Here is an 18,468-nt window from a genome sequence, read left to right as displayed (position 1 = left end):
CTGCAAAAGGCATGAAGACTGACTTGGTGCTTTGGCTGTAAATTCTTGTAGACTCCTAAAGATTTACTGCAGGGTCACTCAAGCTTTTTTATTGTTGTTATGTTTTCCTTTATGTGACTGGTCAACAACCATTTGAAAAAGGCCCATGCTGTGGTATTGGCTTTGACTTGTGTTGCTCACCCTGCCGTGGTCACGCCTCAGGGCGAACACATTGAATGCTGGTCACGCATCAGATCTGGTGGGGAGTAAACACCTGTTGTGAAATACTCAGAGCCAACAAGACACTCTGGAGGACAGCAACAAGCATCTTTGGCTAATTACAGGGTTCAGAACCTACTATTCCCAGGAATGATAGTGAGGGGGAGCCGTACTGTGTGCTGGCTGGAAGCGATCGTGTCTGCTCTCGAGAGGATGTGGGGTTTTCACGATGAAGGAGGAGAGCAGCGGTTGATGCATATTTGGGTTAGAAGTGAGGGGGTGAAATGTTACTTCTGTCATATGTGAAACATGATAACTGGCTATAAGGCAGACATTTGGCCATATTTACTGTACTGTCAACACATTCACTGAAAAGAGCAAAACAAATTCTGATGTATTCTGCTAACGAGGTTTAACTGATTAGTCTTAACAAAGTCTAAACAAAATTAAACAGAGGAAGTGAATGTCATTAGCTTTGCAGGTATTTGGTTTTAAACCAAAGTATTTGACACCAAAAGAAGCTAAAATCATCCTATTGGGTACATGTGTAAAAACCCAGCCGATACAGTTGAGACATTTCACTCAAAACCACAAATGTCAACATCATGGTGGCACTAGAAAAAGTCATGGGGTCAGGAAGGGCTGCCAGCCATGAATTTCTGTTTTTGCCGATCAATATACCACAGTAGAAGTTGAAATATTTCACAGGTTTAAGTGAACACTTTGACCTGCACTGTGAATGTTTGTACAATGTAAATCTAATAGCTATCTGTCCAATAGTTGTTGAGTTATTTCAGTCTCATCAGATATGGTGGACTGACTACCCATATCCTTTAAATGAGACAAGAGAGGCTCTGCTCCACAAATGCCACTGTCTCAAAAGACATAAAGCACGTCATCACCTGCCACCATCATGCATTTTTATTTTAAACTGAGATAGCAAACTGACGGTGATGGAAAAGGAGGGGAAAGTAAAGACGAACGGTGGGAGGGTAGACTGCAAGCCTGACGCTGATGGGGATTTAGTGATGGTGGTGTGACAAAGGCAGTGATCAATGGTGTGTGGCCTCCGACTCATTAGTGCTCCAACACATTACGAGCATTAAAAATAGACCACATAACAGACAGTTTTCTGACGTCTCCTCATTATAAATGGTGAGAAGAGAAATTACAAATTTTCCACCAACAGTCTCTTCCTGTTCTAAGACAAAAAAAAAGAAGCATATTTTACTTGCTTTTTGTTATTTCAGTCTCGGCTGAGTGTGACAGAACTGTCGCTTCTGCCACTTCCTCTGTGCAACATTAAGCGTCTGATACCATTACATTTGTTTTCTGTCAGGATGAGACTGCGTGGCAGCCACAGCTTTCTTGGCTGAGAGGTGAGGGTTGAATTATGGTAATTACGCGTTAGCAACAGGGATGATTAGTGTGTAAGGATGACGGCCCTTTCCTAGTAAAAGGCAGAGAGCGAGCAGTTAGAGCCTCTTTACTGAAGAGGCGACTTTGAGCAATTTATTTTTCTTTGATTAAAAAAAAAAACCAAAACAACAACAACAAAAAACAAACACACGCCTGTAGCTGTGATCAGTGTGATCAAACCTACAAAAACTACTGGGACCACTACTGGGAAAGAGCTTCTAACTAATGGCTGAATCAGTTTTATGTATTTGAGTCAAACCATTTAAAAATCATTTAAAAAATTGTTTAAAAGTCTCTATAATGTATGTAGCTATAAGTGGATAAATGTGTTATGTTTATTTATTTATTTATTTATTTGATACCAACTCATAAGTTGTAAGTGGAGGCTGCTGTACAAACTTGGCTGGTGATGGATGACATCACAGTAAAGCACAGCAGAGAAGTTATGATTGCAAACAAATACAGTGTAAGGGTGGCTACATAAAACGTACCTTAAATCTGGTTATACACCATTCATTACATGTTTATAGACTGCTAATAAATGCTACATAAGGAGGAGACTCAGAGAAAAGACAGATGATTGGTCTTAGATTTCCTATCAATCCAGACTTATCTTTTCGTAAGACTTTTACAGATAGAGATTATTCAAATTAAATTCATTTTTTAAAGAGAACTGTGATAAATAGAAAAAGAGCATCTTTGCCACAGAGATAACACAAAGTCGTGTGGGTTCTGTCTTGTCTCTTACGGGACTTATGAATATTTAGTAGAACCCTAAAACATCCTACTGCAAATGAAAATCTGCAATCAGCTGAAAAATATAACTTTTTCACTGTTGCAAGTTGACTGCATTAAAACAGCTAAGCACTCAATGAAGAGAACAACACACTTAACACTGATAACATAAAGTTAGAGAAGGTAAATAGTGGTGGAAAAGTGGTATTTAATTTGATACTGTAGACCTGTTGTCAGCGTTGGAAAATCTTCTCCGAGCTGTAAGCGATGCCTAACTCGCATAAATCTAGCCGAGGTTGCCTGCCTTCATGACAGCAGGTTGACAGGCCTTGCTGTGGTAATGGGCGTTAGTGCCGCAGGACTCAGGTGTGAACAAAGATTTCATTTCAAAAATAGAACGTGTGAAAGGAGGTATCTGGCAGGCTTGTATGGGAAACCTGGTCATTATTGCGCTCTTCGCTTTTAACTAAATTAGCTACTTACCCAGAGGGAAAATAGTCATGTGAAAGCCCACATGTGAACATATGTTTACTTGTTCGGTCGTCATATGCCACCGTTTGAATTGTTTCCATCTTCGCCTGCCAGCATCTTTCCATCAATACTTTGAATTCAATGCTTTTCAAGAGGCAAATGCCATTTTTTTCCCTGTGAGAACTGAACTATCATGCAACACTGCAGAGTTTACCTCATTTCTGTCCACACAAACACATAAATAGATTACACACACGATGGACACAATCATAGCCAATTCATTATTTGTGGATGCTACCTTAACAATTCAACAATTAGTTCTGAGTTTTGGAAACCAGTTCGACATGGATCTGAAGCGGAGAAGTACAAGGATGAGTCATTTAAAAGGCACTGTGCAGCTCAACATATGGTCCACTAAACGTGTCAGACTAGAATAAAGGAACACCTGCTCTTACAAAAATATCAACACAACATTCATAAATAATATCCTAGGCTGAAACAATGAAGTGTGTATAGACTGATCTTATCTGTTCGGTGTAAATGATAACCATGCACACGTCACGCACATTTGGCTTTTTCTAGTTTTTGTTCCTTTGTGGAGAACTTTTGTTTGAAACCGCAGGTAGGCTTCACAGCATTTGGGACAGAAAAAGCAAAGATTAACCTTGGACTAAATAACGAGTGACATCACTGGAGGAGTGTAAGTGCTGGCAGCCAGTGCAGAGAGTAACACATACAACAGAAGACACATTACTGACACTCTGCTGTGAGACAGACTGAGAGAGATGTCAGATAAGGAATCTGTGTGTCTGTCTAAGATGTGTCAACACATTTTCATCAGTGTGCAGAATGCACTTGTTGACAGTCATGGGAGGGGCTTTAAATGTGCCTGTATAAAGGAGCAGAACACACATGCAGGCAGTACGACCATAATGTCAGCTTCCAAACTCCAACTATTCCACTACTCCTCTGTGATAACTAAATCTAACTTTATTAAATTCACAATATAGCCGACATTTCATTTTGTTAAGAGATCTGTACATTGCACATGTCAAATAAGAATCCTTGCACCAAACGATGCTGCGTAGAGTGTGTACTGTATGTTTCTCAATCCAGAAGCATGAAGACTTCGATTGAGCACAAAAGATCTTATTAAGGTAAAAGTAAGCTGAAAGGTTTTTTTGTTTGTTTGTATTATTTTTTAACTCTTGCCGGGCTATTCCAAGATGAAACTGCTTCATGCATGTTATTATCAGTCTAAACTCAAAAGGAACAATACATCCACGAGGGGATGAGCGCCAACGTACTGTCTGGAATATGAGCAATACTGTGATCTTACTGAGTGCTACTGCAACCACTCTGTCTAAAATGGCTGGAAATTGACCAAAAAAATAAAATAAAATAAAATAAAAACCTCAAACCAAAACAAAACAAAACTGTCACATTCTTTCCACCACTGCTGCACACTACCACAAGGTGTTGGATGTACTTCACTGAACCAAAGACATTTGTTAGAGAAAAGTGCCCATCATTCAGGAAACATTTGGATTTATCCAACCTTCCACAGTAATTTTGTAACAGGACACACGTGGAGGGTGTCCTGTTTCAGCCAGTGTGCAAGCTCAGTTTGACTATTGTCTAAGGTACCAGCTGCAATCAGTCATGTACTTCCCTCTCCTTTATGTGTCATGCTTTTAAGGGAGATGGTGCAAGTGAGTGGACAGGATGGCTGTGTGTTCTTCAGGATTTATTACCTTCACTTCAAATGTTTGTGGGGGACATTCACGAGGAAGGCTGTGGTGGAGGAAAAAAAAAAACGTATCATCAATTTCACAAAAACAATTACCAGCAAAAGAACCTGGTTGTTATTGAAGTCAGATTTCAAGCTGACATTCAGTAGATTTAGAGCTTTTGTAAATATACCCGTCCTAAGAGTGCATTCACAGAGCACAGAGAGGCAGCAGCTCAATGAAAATCAAATTCAACCTCAAGTTTAGGAGAAATGACCACAGAGCCAACAATTCCCTCTTTGTCTGGCATTCTTACACTCAGACACTGTGTTCATTTATTATGAGCTGTTGATCTCTCTCTCACTGTAGGTCTCTGAGGAATACCGGCTGATTAAATTCTTTTCTTCCCACCACAAGCTTCCTTCATACTTGCGTGAATCTGCACCTGTTCTTTAGCGGCTCAGCGTTTTAGACCAGATGCCACCATACTTGGACTGAAATCAAGCCTGACTTTGCATGTCAATTCATAAATATGGCTAAAAACACGAGAATAACAGACTGGGTGATGAGGTTGAACTGCATCAGCACAAAACCAATCTGCTCATGCAGTCTGTACACACAGCTGATGTATGCTGACAAGCTCATTAACATGAGTGAAAGCATTGTGGAAAATGTAACGAGAGCGTTTTGAAATCCAGGGACTATTTTCCATTGCTCCCTATAGAAATGAGCTGGGAGCACAGTTAGAGATTTGCTAAAACAACTGTATGGAGTTGATTACATCAAATTCTAAGTGATGAAGTTTTTCTTTTCAATACCAAAAAGGTATTATTTATAGATATTATTCACCTGCAACATCCACTCAGCATAGTGTAAAGAAGTGTCATGGCCTCATTAATCAGCTTACGATGCTCAAATATCGAAAAAAAAACCAAAAACAAAAAACACATACTAAACCTATTAAGTTCCCCAAAAATATCTGTTGCGCTGGGTCAGTGTGCCATCGGCCCGACCCCAGAATGCAGCGTGACACAGAAAAGCTCAAGGCAAACACAGAAGAAGGACAGACAGATGACAAAGCCAGACCTATTGATGTGGCGAGATGAAGGGGCCGGGGGGGATTGGACTATATTTAGCTTCATTGAGATGGTAATGGTTGGAACATGAGAGGACTTTTGTGTTTGTGTGCGTGAGTGTGTGCGGTTTTGCATGTGTCTGGGTGCGTGTATTAATGATGAGCTGCACAAGAACCACCATTTGAATATCTGGGAGGGTGTTTTTGATCACAGAAGCAGGAATAATTACAAGTGCGTTTGGCAGAATCAATAGTCATCACTCTGTAATAACACATCACGAAAATAGCAGCACTGTTGCCTTCTTTCCTGGCCTTGATCAGCGCCCGAAGGAAACATGATGAAACACATTTACCCTGCGGCACGATTTCTCTGCCTGTCTTTCTCGCCGTCTTACGCTCTCTCACCCTCCTATATTTCTCCAGCTGTCTTACCCTCACTCCCTCTCTCCACCCAACCCAGATTTCTGCCTTCCACTGTTGTCTTCCTCCTACTTGTTTCCTAGCAACTGAAACGACATGCCCCCTATTCTCAGCCCCATGAATCTGTCGCCATAACCCCAGATTTTTAGATGGAATAACCTATATAAATCATGGTTCCCAACGGGGACCTGAGTTACGGTGGTTTTCTACAGACAAACGACTCTGTCCACAAACATGTTGCTAATTGGTTTTCTGACATATTGTAAGTTTAGAGTGGTCAAAGCAACAGTTGGGCAGTGAATAGTGTGGTGAAATAATCAACCGGAAACAAACATGAACGCTGACATTTATGCAGATGCCGGAGAGGCTCCATTAAGTTAAGTGGTTTAATTTAGGAATGAAGAGCAGTGTTTCAAGGTTTTGTGACATTAGTTGTAGTTGTCAGCTGTGCCTTTTTCCTCTTCATGTGTTAAATCTGCTGTGGTGAACTTACTGACATGGAAGAGGATTAGCCTTACACAGACCAAATGATTTTGAGGAATTCATTCACACAGGATTTATACAGATTTTGAGGCTTGAGGAAGTTGAACAGCAGATAAAAACACTGCAATGCAGTCCTTGGCAGCATGCTGTCCGTGTTAAGATGAGCAACATCTACAGTTCATAAAAGGTCAATCTATATTTCTGATATAATTATATAAATATCATAAATATATGTAAAAATTTAACTGCCGGCTCTGACTTTGAAATGAAAATGGAAAGATCTTGAGTGTAATTGTTGGCTAATGTCCTTCTAGTAAAAAAAAGAAAGAAAAATGTAATTTGGGAAAGATAATTAGGGCAACACTTGTTTCCATTTGGATCAGAGATGATATCTTTTGTTACCTGTTTCGTGAGGCAAAGTGATACATCATACTAAAGAAATGGAAAACTCTGGTAAACATTGAGTCTTTCACTGAATTATAAATTTATGAGACATAATTAAACAGTTAATGAAACATTTTGAGCAAAGAAAATTGGATGTCAGGTTTACCAGCCTGTTTAAAGGAAGCTGTCAACAAAGAGCCTTTTTATACTGCAGGTGGATGACAGTTCCAGATGATATTCAATATTTAATATGTGTCTAAATTAATGTGTCTAAAATTAATTTTATATGTGACTATACTGACATTGCAGTCACACATCCTAAAATCTGTCCAATGCTGCACAAGCCTTTTCTTGAATAAAGTCATTAGGAAATACGACCTCTGAGCAATTAGCTCCATCTAGTGACGGATGAAGGTACAACATCATTTAATGTGTCAGAAACTCGATTTCAGTGTTCCTTTCAGATTATTTCAGTAAAGAATTATTTGATTTGCACAAATAGACTTAAACAGTAAAAACACACATTTTTTTTTCTGTGTACTGACGCTATAAATCAGTACTTAACAAGATTAAATAACAAAACGAGAATAAATAAATATTTGATTCTTCACTATCATCGAAGATAAATGAAAACCCTTTGAAAAACCTACATACATTATTAACATTAAACAAGCATTTATTTTTTTTTATGGTTGTGACCCATGTGAAAGCAATTTTCATCCACCATAGGCAAAGCATTTTTCTCTGAAGGCACAACTGTCATATAGAGGAGGTAAAAGTAGCTTGTAAAATGTAATTTTCTTGCTCAATGAAAATAAAACATTTAGGTGGTTTGGGGAATGTTTCTACCACACAGTATTAATGGGCAGAGGTTTAGCAACTTTCTTGATCCCAACATTCCTAACACATGGTGCAAAACCAAAAGCAAAATCCAAACATTAAATCCTGATGATGGAAATCCATTATAACATGCAGTGGAAGGGAGGCAGGAAGGCTAATCAAAAAAGCCATGAATAAGGTTTTCTCCAGGACTGTGTGCTGGAGCCATTTGCTTTATAAATTAAACCATCCATTACTCCATATATCTATCTGGCTCAAAATGAGTGAATGAAAAGAGTGTTAATAATCATACTGGCAGCTCAAGAGATCAATATTGTCAACAGGCTGTTGTAAATTTACCACAGAGGTGTGCAAGGCCCTGCAGAAGGCTGGTACGCTGGAGGATGCTGGATAACCAGGAAAAACAAAAGTGTGCATGGTGATGCAGGCAAAGGCGAGGAGAAGGTAAAAAACCCCATCCTGACTTCACACATCTGATCCAACCAAAGACCCAAATTAATATCAGGTAACTCAGTGAATACAGTTTCCTCAGACTTTAAATCAAGTCATTGGAAAAACGCTCCAAAACTCAGAGATAAAAAAGCAACAATAAGATAAAACCTCAAAGACCCAGTTAGGCTATTACTGAGACTGTCCCAGCAGCTGCAGATGGGGTATGTTTGATTTTTCTCTCCACATGACTGCATTCCTCACATCGCTACCTAATGGCTTCTTAAGTGGCAGCTGCTCTGATGTACAGACAAACTCGACTGAAGCTGCAGTGAGTCACGAACACAGTGGATTAGGAATGTCATCTGATGCGCTAAACGCTATTAAATTAACACACACAGGATTAATTCAAAGTTTGGTTTGAGATTAATAAAAATGGAAGAAGAATTGGTCAGTTCTCTGTGTGTGTTTGCCGCTGCTTCTCTTTTTTAATGTTTCAGCACACAGAGGGGATCCAGTGAGCTAAATTAAACCTTAAAGAGATTTTTAAAACTTTAAATGTGTGAGATATCACTGTCTTATTCTCATTGTACCTCTGTATGAATAATTCTCAAGAATATCTGTTTTTCATTTTCTTCTCCTGTCAATCCCTACACCTTGCTTTTTTATACATCTTTCAACATATTAAGCCATCATATGAATAAATGATTCTCAGTTCTCAGTAGCTCCACTAGGGGTCACAAACAGGCAGCTGAAGTTGCAGTTTGCTGCTATACAGGATATTGATGATGGCTCAGTTTGCTTACCCAGCATCCTTGTCCCCATTTGTCAGACCTACTCCCTCCTCGAGCAAAATATGTCACACAGCTGCAACATTTAGGCTCCCTCTGGTTTGCAGGGGGTGGGGGAGTGGATGTGATGAATACCTCACACTCACACACACACACACACACACACACACACACACACACATTTCAGATGCGTTTCTGGCTTGTTTCCCTGCATGATGCTTTCAAACAACAGCTAATGTGTGGATCTTGATGCTGACCACATACTATACAACCCTGAATTATAATCCTAAAACGAGCCAAGAAAGGCAATTTAGATATAACTAAGTCTCCCTGCTATAAGCCCATTTGGCTTGAAAGCATCAGTGGCTGAAAGAAATCCTCTTGCACTACAAAGGTATTATTTGCTCCAATAAGCTAACGGCATTGAACTCTCAGAGCGCAGCACAATCATCTTTGATATTTAAATCTGAAGCTTTGAATAAATGGATGGGAGTGAATTCAAGGTCTATGACAGGACACACATTCATCCTACTCAGGGTGTCAGGACTTTTATGTCCAAAGGAGCATGTGGCAGCTTGGCTAGTTTCAGCATGTATGCACAAAACACATGGACATACTGACTTCCTATACATACACACAACTATTAAAGTACAGTGAGAACTGAAATGGAGAACTCAGTCGTAATGCAGCTCACAGGCCAACAGAAAGAAGCATGGAGGACTGTTATTCTCATTTCACAGGATATATGCAAAGTAAATCCAGCCAAAAATGTTAATTAACCACTAAAGAAGCAGGTGCATTTTAAGAAATTGTTTAAATAAAAATGAATGTTTCTGGATAAAATGATTTCACTGGATATCTTATTTACAACCTGACATTTTGCCACATGGAACATTCAAGACCTAAATCACTTCCTTCCTTATGTTAGCTAATAGCTTGTTTCTATTTTTAAAAAGGGGGTGGAGGGGTCAGTGCTCTAGCCAAACATCATTACATGAGAGCCTTTTATTTGCCTGTGTACATGCATACACACTGGTGGAACAGGTTGCAGGTCACATTGCTTCCTGTGCTAAATGGTTTCATATCACAGGGCAGAGAAAGTGAAGGGCAGTGTGGTTCAAGCTGATCCTGAATGGCAGCTAAACCAGCTGCTCAGAAAACGGTTTCTCTCCACCATTTAAGTGAGACAGAGAGCAAGTAAATCAAGTTAAAAAGATTATCTACCATTAATTCATTTTTATTTTGACAAAGGCTGGACGGAGATACTTCAATACTGAATGATAAATTTCTTAATAAAGTGTTTAGATAATTCTGAGAAACGTGTATCTGGCTCTCCTCAGGCTATTTCTTGTTCTAGTTTCCAGAATTATAGTTAAGACAGCTACACTTCTTGGAGCACATTGACTTGGTTAAAAAATAGATGTAAAGTGACATAGAAAATTCCATTCCACACAGAGAGCCAGAAACATTATTCTAAGATATTGCTTGCAGAAAGTGAGTTATCAGAGTTTTATTTAAATTATTAAACAGATAATAAATGTTGATCTATGCAAATGTCTGAAAACCACATGCGCTTAGACTCACAGCTGCAGCATGTGTCCGTGTGCGTTTCTGACTATGGCTGGGGACACACTGCATTTCAAAATTTCCAAGACCATTTCAAAGACCAATCAACTAGGGAAGGTTTGTCCAACTGTGGACAAAAGCTGGTTTTTGGGTCAGGTTAAGCTAAGGGTTAGCCAGCTGGTGAGAGCAAAGCAGGGCATGAGCCCTGAGATGCATGGCAGTAACATTTATGCCTGTAATAATGAAAGAATGGGGTGCAGGAAATGGGGGCACATGGATGATCAGTGAGTCAAAAAATAGGCCATGTGGGAGTGTGCAGCTTTGTAACACAAAAAGGAAGCATTTTACCACCACAGTCCAACAACTACTGGAGAACTGTCATGACATTTTTGCATTCATGATTCCCAGAGGATGAACCCTAATGTCTTTGACAATCCCCCAATTCTAGCCCTACCATGTTTGTGGTTTTAAGTGAAATGCTAAGACAACTATTGAACGTTTGACCATGAATTTCAGCAGTCATGTCCTCCTGTGGATGAAATGTAACCACTTTGGCAAACCTCTGACTTTTCCTCTAGCTTCATCTTCAGGTCAAACTTGTCCAATGACATGTTCCCATCACCTTCAGCTGTACTTTGTGTCCAGTGATAATTAGCAATATTTGCATACTTAGATGCTAAACTAAGAGGATGAACATGGTGAACATTATACACTATGTAGACAAAAGTATTGGGACACCTGACCGTTACACCAACAAGATTTTGAAGTGAATTTTTGCCCTTTCATGCCGTAGAGCATTTGTGAGGTCAGACACTGATGTTGGACCAAATGGTCTGGCTCACAACCTCTGTTCCAGCTCATCCCAAAGGTGTTGGATGGGGTTGGGGTCAGGGTTATGTGTGGGCCAGTCAAGTTCTTCCACACCAAACCCACCCATCCTATGCCTTTATGGGGCACAGTCACGTTGGAATAGAAAAGGGTCTTCCCCAAACTGTTGCCACAAAGTTGGAAGCATAGCATTGTCCAAAATGTCTTGGTATGCTGAAGCATCACGATTTCCCTTCACTGGAAGTAAGGGGCCGAACCCAACACCTGAAAAACAGTCCCATAAAGAGGGGTGTCTGGATACTTCTGTATATATAGTGTACCTGCCTGACGTTAAGTTCAAAGCACTGTTGAGTGTAGTTAAGTGAGTTAAGTATAGCCTCAGAGAGCCAATAGTGTGGCTGCAGACTCTTAGTCTTGTCTTCGAGATTATTATTTGGCTTTTTGGGGCAGCAGTCAGAATCAAGTCATCATTTGCCTTAACATCATATACAAAACAAAAGCAAACTTTAAAAACCAACTATTTTCATCAGTTTTTGCAGACAGAATAATGGATATGCATCAATAATAGCAATAAAAAATAATTTTATTAATGAGGGGCCTTCTATGGCCCATCATGCAAACCACAAATTACAAACACTAATTCAGTCCAAAAAGTTTTTTCCACTTCTCTCTGTGTCTGTCTCTCTCCTCTTTGCTGCAGCCCTAAAACTCTTTGCCATCGCTTCACTGTCTTCGTTTTACATCCCAGAGCAACATTTAGTCAAACTCGGACAGCATCATCTGCTGACAGGTCTCACATCTTGGTAACTCACGATCTCTCTCCATCTCTGTGATGGTCATCAGCAGTGTCAGCTTGCAACATTTTGCCAACCAAACACAGGAAGAGAGACAGACAGAGAGAGAGAGTGAAAGAAAGAAAGAGCTCTCTGCACTAAACACAGCACAAACAAACACAACCTTGTCATAAAACCAATATGCCAGCGTGAATTAAACGAGAATATTCTTATTGAATTTGCAAGTGAACAAACATTTCCACACTTTTCCCTCGACACACATTCTGTCTCAATAACACTGCCTTCCCCATTCTGCATATTGTTTGACAGACACATGGTTTTGTGGTGCGGAAAATGGCTTTTCAGCGTGTCATCATTAATAATTCACTTATGACAAACAGCTCTGACATTTACACTGCGCTGGGTGTCTGTCTGACACTGACAGGGAGACAATAATGAAGGAGAAGGAGACCCATACTGGGAGAGACAGATTCTCTCTCAGTTGTGTACTGATGAAATTAGAAAGGGTCAAGCCTAATAAAGTGTCAGACTTTCAGTAGTAAAACATTGATGGAAGAAGCAAAACTGCCGGCAATGACCTTTTCAGAAATCATGCACTGACCTCAAATTAGGTTTAAGTGAGTAACTGTAGCTCCAAGGAAAGGAAGAATTATGAAAGACTGCATTTGAGCCCTTTAAGGATGAGTATGAATGAACAAACAGGTCTGCACGACATTCAGATGCATACGTTGCTGTCCAATTATGCCTCTGTCTGAAACATCGCACACTCCAGAGACAAACGCGAATAAAAAGATGTGTGAATGAGCTGCTGGCAGACTTGTCGACTGACTAAGTGATGGACTTTGTAAATCCCAGTCTTCCCTCCTGAATATCTGTCTGACTCACAGCTCAACAGGTTGAGAATAAACTCGATGTGTGAGGCCTCCGAGGGCAGCAGAGTGCAGACGTTCTTTCAGAGCTAATGCTTTGTGGGCTGACAAACACTGAGAGAAGCAGACAGATGGAAACCAGAGGTGGTGCCACTGTTTCCTTTACCAGATTATTGCTTCTCCACTCTGTAAAGCAAACAGTTGAGTTTTTTAAAGACAGAAAACCATGAAAACAACAAAACTGTGATCGAACTGTGCAGACATATTTACTTTGAATGTTATTATGAAAATAATAACAAATGTGCCAGAGGCAGAGAATATAAAGTGACAGCTTTTCTATAACAGTTAAGCCTGTGCTGGTTAAAAAGCTTTCTTCAAATAAAGGAAAACAAATAAAAAAACAAGGAAAAGTTTTAAACTGTAAACGTGTATTCTGAGGATCATCAGCATGGTTTGAATGCACCTTTGAAATGTATAACATATATTAATTCATATTCACTGCAGTACATATTTAAATAGTAAATGGACTGTAATAACTGTAATATATAAACACACTGATGGAAGGTGTGCGTGTGAGAGCCATCAGCAACAATTTGGAGTTCAGCATCTTGCCCAAGGACATTTTGACATCAACACTGGACCACAGCTGTTCCAAATCAAACAGCATTTAGCTAAATCAATGTTCATGCTAAAAATCTCAAATACCAGGTGTGTGTCAGAATTACCTTTACTCAAACGTTTTCTTAAAATTATTAACTTTCTAACAAAAGACTGCAGCTAGCAGCTCTTTGAATTTGAACTTACACAGTGGGGCCGTTGGCTAAATGCTAGCAAACCTTAGTTTAGCATGTTAACAAGCTAACTTTTGCCAATTTATCTAAAAATGCGATGTATATGTGAGTCTGATGAAAATACTGGTTTTGCAAGTACTGGACAATTTAAAACAGCTGATCTGATGATGGGCAAAAAAATAATGAGATCGCCAAAGTGATTGCAATTCTTCCTCGTGAAAATATGCACTATGTTGCCCGCAGGCTAAAAGCAAGGGCGCTTGGTTATGGGCTTCCTCCACGCTCTGCTTCACAAAGACTTCAACAAATACATGAACCCTGGACCAAAAACTAGCAAATCTCCTTATTCTTTGAACCGGTGGATAAATAATGAGGCTTGTGCTTGGTGTGTGAGGAACAAAAACACAGACCCCACTGTAAACAAGGAATTTTCCAACTGCAGCTGTGAGCAGTGAAGCTGCGTGGACACTTTGTGGATGGTCAGCAGCACAGCCAGTGTGCGCCAATCAGGAGGTGATCAGAAGAAATGAAGATCACACACGGCATGTCTATGTCTCTAAACACCCCTGCAGAGAACAGCCCAGATAACCCTGACCACACAAAGACATACACCCACACACACACACACACACACAGTGTAGGCTATGAGGGTGCGCTGGTGTCTTCATTTTTCATCTGTAATCACTGATGCCTACAGTATTCACATAATATGTCACCTGTGAAGTATTACATGAATTGTTAATTTGACATCCTTCAATACATCTTCAATGTGGAGACTTTTATGTATGTGTCTGTGTGTGTGAGTCTTGCTTGTCAGCACTGTGGCCAATGAACTACAACGGCAAACAGCTGGTAGTTGCCCTTGGACTTTCCCTTCTTTCTTCATCAACATATCTGTTCTCTCTTCTCATCAGTCCTGCAGTTGTTCAGCCTCGTCATTATGTTATGTTGCTGTATGCAATTAAAAAAGTTGTGTCATATATTCTCTAAAAATCAAAACACAGGTCTGATGTGAAGCAGACAAATCTCAGCAGAGATATGGCAGACTAGTTCCTGATTTAACTAGTAGGACTTAGATGTTTTTGCCCTGCAATGATAATGATTTGTTTGGATCACCATCACTGAAAATGTCTCCATATACCAAGTCAGCAAAGTTAAACAAACAATCAAATCCATTTTTACACATGTAAACACATGTTAAGTACATCTCTGCCTTTGTGTTTGTGAAAGGGAGAAAACCAAAGTGCCATTTACTCTTTGAAATCTTTTAACAACACCATGAAGATGCTTTTGTAATTACAGTCCAACTGAATCATCTACAGACTGTGGAGTGCTGCTATTGTGTCACCACAGCACCACTCCACTCTCCCTTTACTGTAAATGTGTGCAGCCAGGCAGAGCTGAGCAGTATATAAGAGCCCTCAGACACTCAGACAGAGGAGGTAAAGAGCAAAAGATGACGAACAGGAGTAATATTTAAAATTGAAGACTGGAAATCAAAGCAAATCAAGGGACTAATTCAAGACTCACATGAGACCTACCCCCAGTGCACACGCGCATGGACACTCATGCATGTGCGCATACATGAAATCTATGTGTCACAAAAGACTGCTTTTTGTTCCCATCACACATTAGAAATCATCTTGGGGTAGAGCTTCATTTACAGCGCTCTCACTTGGAAACTGGCCTTGTAGTTATGCCACACAGTCTTTTCACACAGCCATTCTTTCAGAAATCGGCTGTGGCTCAATTTCCAAGTTCAGCTTAATGACTCATGGATTTAGCATATGCTCCCATTAGTTTAACAACCACTCTGACTGCCTTGAATCTCTGGCTTGCAACATTTAAATGTGCCACTACTCCCACACTTCCAGTAGTTCTTCTTTTACTGTTTCTCTCCTTACTTCAGGGAAACCATTCTGGAAATCCGATGCTGAGGGTCTGTCTTGGGGTCTGAATAATGAAATCACAACACTAGGAATTATAACCAGGTTGGCCAGTTTTGTGTTGTACAGAAAAATACTTTTAAAAATTAATCTGCAGGAGTTTACTTTGAATTTTAGTGAAATGTGTATACAATTTTGTACAAAACATAAAGAACCTTTTGAGGGGATCCACTGGTGCATTTCTAAAGCTCATGGCATTTTGGCATGGCACTCACTGCCTGAGCTACCCTTCCCCTTAGAAATGGAAACACACACACACACTAAACATAAAACACACAGAGCACCGAATAGAAACCAAAACATGTTTAGAGCTCTCCTCTATTTTTGACCCAAATGGGCTCCCGATGCTGTTGAAATGCCTGATTAATTCAGCCTGATTACTGTCATTAAGGCCACATTAAGGTCAACTCTAAGTACCGTTATTTCATCAAGCACTTCCGAAAGGACGTCTTTATCCAGATCGCCATGTGTCAAATGCTACAAACAAACACACATATTTGCATCTGCAAGTACCAACGCAAACTGCTACGAACAGAATGAGATACCAGAATTGGAGGCTTTAATTGTTTCATTTACAAAGCAGCGTTTTCTGTTTCAACATGTCTTTCAAGCGGGGCTCTGTGTGTGAGACGTCTGAGTCTTTCACAAGATCCCTGCTGGAAATGAATGAAAGTATGGATACAGAGCAAATTTTGACGTGACAGGTCAAAGTGCTACAATTTCTGAAATAGCTCACTGGAGACTAAAAATATCCATTCAACTAGACATGACAGTTTGGTAAGTTGTTGGTGAAATATCTTGCTGACTAAACTGAATCAAAGGAACAAACTGAGTAATAAACTGAATGATGTAACCAGGTTTGATCCCTGCTGATATCTAGGCAAAAACTTTAGTTTTCTTTTCCATAACACATTCAGAATTCAGACCAATTTGCTTTGAAAAACAAAAGCAGGTGCACACTTTGGCTCAGGTGCAACATCTCATTTTCCACCCTCCTGTCAGGTGGTTGTGGGTTTGCCACTAAGTGGCCCTGAGAGGTGGATGTTCATGGTTATAACACACCCTGACTCACTCGGGTTATTGTCCTCCCAGCAACAGAAGTGGAGATTTATCATTCTGTATTGTGATAATGATACTAGGCAGGGCAGAGAGTGGTTATCTGGTCCATGACCAAGCATCTCTACAGGTCTGGTGATCCAGTATTTAATCACATCAAACCTACTGTGACATGGATGTCAATATCAAATGTACATTAAAGTGGGAATAGTTCTCATACCTCAAATTACTCCTCTTATATCATTTTGTGTCTTCCCTATTCATCTCTTCCATTGCATTCATTGAACATCATCCGTTACCTCTCCACCACTCATCTGCCCTCCCACTTTGTCTCTGCCATCATGCACCCCTCCGTCTCTTAGCTATAGACATAGCTAAGCATGGAATGTGGTATCCTGTACCTGTGGTGAGGAGGGGGGGGCGGCACAGAGGGTGCCAACACCACTAGACGTGAAGCCCCAGCTTCAGCAGGGAAACAGAGGGGGTCGTCACCTCTATAATCAGCTAGAAATTCCACAGCGCAGCAGGGCAGGAAACCAGTATACACACATATACATGCACACACGGGCACATTCACATGGTCTGAACATGTGAATGAGTATACAGTGAACACACACACACACACACACAGACACCGTATCTTAATAAGTGAATGAACATTAGACTAACAATAAAACAAGAGTTTTACAGCAATCACTTTTGGGTGAGATACATTTTTCTCAATTCCACTGCAGGATACACAGCAGAAACAAAAACTAGCACAAAGAAAAAAAAAAGTTGGAGAAACATCTTGCAAAATCCATCTACCGACACATGTCAAACCTAGCTTAGTAACACCTTATATCTTGCTTGCTTGGTTGCACAAAACATAAGTGTGAAAATTAGATTTTGTGGTTTCATGTTGTTTTATATTGCATGAATATTTCTTGGCTGTGAGGATTAGTTTCCTGGAATTTCCACTGGTTGACTCTTAACAGCTTGCAGCCAAGAAATAGTCTGGGATCTCATAAAATTGTAAATTAAATTTTTAAGCTTTTGCACAGATTTAATAAATAAATAAATAAATATGTGAGTGATGCTGGTAGCAGGATTTTGTTTTGTTTGACTGAGCCAGACAAGCTGTTCCCCCTTGTTTCTGGTCTTTATGCTAAGTTAAGCTAACTGGCTGCTGGCTGTATACATGCATGAGAATGGTCTTGCTCATCTACCTCTCAAAATGAGCATTTAAGCCAAATTTAAGCCTATTTCCAAAAATGTGAAACTATTCCTTTAAACAAGCAATCATTCCAGTACTGAACACTGCTATGGAACCACACAAAGTCATTCACTGAACGTTTTTCACCATCTCCATGCGTGTAATTCATGTTAATACATTCTTTGCAGGTGTGACATTGCTGATGAGAAAACCTGTTAAATTGTTTTTGTATTTCTTGCATCTTCTTTTCTAATTGCGGCCACTAGTGAACTGGTGAACAATAGTTTTCTCCTATTCATCTGTTTCGTCTGAACTGACTGTCTAGAAAATCAACTGTATTACTGTGATACAGGATTTTGTACAAAAAAACCCACCTTACCTGACCCCAAGCTGAAAACTGGAATAGAAAAATGAAAGTTTTACCCAAACTGTGGCTGAAGCAACCCCG

The 18,468-nt window shown here is 39.9% G+C and overlaps 1 protein-coding gene across 3 annotated transcripts in view; it reads right to left on the bottom strand.

The window, feature by feature from the left end:
- The window catches only part of LOC124060660 (voltage-dependent R-type calcium channel subunit alpha-1E), a 91,634-nt gene that overhangs the window by 59,645 nt on the left and 13,521 nt on the right, over positions 1-18,468 (bottom strand). The gene's annotated exons all lie outside the window — the stretch shown is intronic.

The sequence above is a fragment of the Scatophagus argus genome, chromosome 6, assembly GCF_020382885.2.
Source record: "Scatophagus argus isolate fScaArg1 chromosome 6, fScaArg1.pri, whole genome shotgun sequence".
Taxonomy (NCBI): domain Eukaryota; kingdom Metazoa; phylum Chordata; class Actinopteri; family Scatophagidae; genus Scatophagus; species Scatophagus argus.
Note: the sequence above shows the minus strand (reverse complement) of the source record. Positions and strands in the feature narration are given on the sequence as shown.